This window comes from Oratosquilla oratoria, chromosome 8, assembly GCF_046742065.1.
Source record: "Oratosquilla oratoria isolate Oo_2021 chromosome 8, ASM4674206v1, whole genome shotgun sequence".
Lineage (NCBI taxonomy): Eukaryota > Metazoa > Arthropoda > Malacostraca > Stomatopoda > Squillidae > Oratosquilla > Oratosquilla oratoria.
Window position 1 is genome coordinate 21,821,976 of NC_134784.1, and position 2,500 is coordinate 21,824,475.

Genomic DNA, 2,500 nt, shown 5'->3' on the forward strand with positions numbered 1-2,500 from the left:
GGTCTAACTAACGTTAGATAGAGTTTGATAATTACCTCTGTACTTCTATTTGTAACTTTCCTAGCAATGAAATCAAATGGTCTGTCAGCTCTATTCCTGGCGTTAATGCACTGTTTTCTGGACTTAAGTCTGGGACTCACTAGAACTCCCACGTCCCTATCGCACTCAGTTTTCTCTAAAAATGTGTTATCTAAGCTATATCTGCTTTCGGGGTTGTATAACTCTACGTTTAACACGCTACACTTTGAGGTATTTAAGTCCATTTGCCATTTCACCGATCATGTGAACAATTTGTTAACATCTTCCTGCAGAATCTTGGTGTCTTCTCCTGGGCTAATTAGGTGCTCTATTTTAGTGTCATCCATAAACTTACTATCATCACTGTTAATCCCACTATCCAAGTCGTTTATATACATAATGTATGTATGTATGTATGTATGTATATATATATATATGTATGTATGTATGTAATGTATGTATGTATGTATGTATGTATGTATGTATGTATGTATGTATATATGTATGTATGTATGTATGTATGTATGTATATATATATATATATATATGTACACACATATATATGCATATATATATATATATATATATATATATATATGTATATGTATATATATATACAGAAACATTGGGGGAGACAGGAAGGTTAAAAGTTGGAATTTGACTGAAATAGGCTTATATCATTATCACTTTTATTATCATCATTATAATCAATGTTATCATCATCATCATCATCATCATCATCATCATCATCATCATCATCATCATCATCATCATCATCATCATCATCATCATCATCATCATCATCATCATCATCATCATCATCATCATCATCATCATCATCATCATCATCATCATCATCACCATCATTACCATCATCATCATCATCATCATCATCATCACCATTCATTTATCTATTTTATTTTATTGTAATTTATTTATATATTTATTTATCTTTATTATTTTCTTTAACATGTCACGTTTGAGTTACTTGCTTGGTGTGGAAATGGCCACTGCGGAACCGACCCAGCGTTTTACTCACAGACTGGAACATGTCTCCGTTTCCAGCCGAGCCGTCTTCACTCCACAGAAACTTTCCTCATCCATCAAAATTTTACTCTCTCTTCTTTTCTTTACTCTTTTCTTCGTCTTCCTTCAATTGCCAACTCTCCTTACTCGAACTCTTTTCCTTCATTCTAGGTTTCTCTCGAAAGAATCTAAGTTCCTAACCTTCCTCCCCAGCATAATGAAATCATCTGGATTTAGCAACGCTGAAATATGAAGAGTATACAGACAAGATGCAAGAAAGTTAAATGTTCTATCACATTGGTAAGATGAAGTATAGATCCCACTTTTGGAGAAAAGAAAGAATGTTGTACGAAGATACGTATATTACGATCTCTGTCTGTTATCCTCTTCAGCGTAGGAGTCACAGACAGTGATCGTAGTATATTCGTACGTATCTTCGTACAACTCAGAGTATACAGACAAGATGCAAGAAAGTTAAATGTTCTAACACATTGGTATGATAAAGTATAGATCCCACTTTTGGAGAAAAGAAAGAATGTTGTACGAAGATACGTATATTACGATCTCTGTCTGTGATCCTCTTCAGCGTAGGAGTCACAGACAGTGATCGTAATATATTCGCACGTATCTTCGTACAACATTTTTTTTTCTCCGATAGTAGGATCTACAGTATGGCAATAGGTTGAACTATTTTGTCTTGATGGCATCGTATCACCACTGGAGGATCTACCTTAACGATGAATGAAATAATTTGGCTTTAGTTCCAAGAGAATCTGTAAAGTAAATCACGAGACTGAATGGACTGATTTACTATATGAAATGTATACACATATGGGTATATAAACGTACATACATTGTATATATTCACATATATTCATACATTGTATATATACACATATATTCATATATTGTATAGATACACATATATTCATATATTGTATATATGCATACACATATTATGTATGCTCTTCAAGATATACAAGACTCAAACCTATGGCGTATTCTCCTATATTTATTTTCTTCTGCACGTTTCCCATCAAGCGTACCATCTTTTCCCCGATGGTTCTCCTGATGACGTCTTTTCAAGAACACTCGAAACGAAAACGACATTTCAAAGCTCTTTGGTGAGTCAAGGAGGTAGCGTCTCGAAGGAACCTATAGAGAGGATCTCACGAAGTAGACACGAGGATGGCGCGTTGGTTACCGAACTGGACTCGAAGAAGTCGAACTAAGATATCTCTCTGTTGACCCTGTTACTGAAGCTACAATCCTTTCCTGGCGTCTCGAAGGAAGCTATAGAGAGGATCTCACGAAGTAGACACGAGGATGGCGCGTTGGTTACCGAACTGGACTCGAAGAAGTCGAACTAAGATATCTCTCTGTTGCCACTGCTACTGAAGCTACAATCCTTTCCTGGCGTCTCGAAGGAACCTATAGAGAGGATCTCACGAAGTAG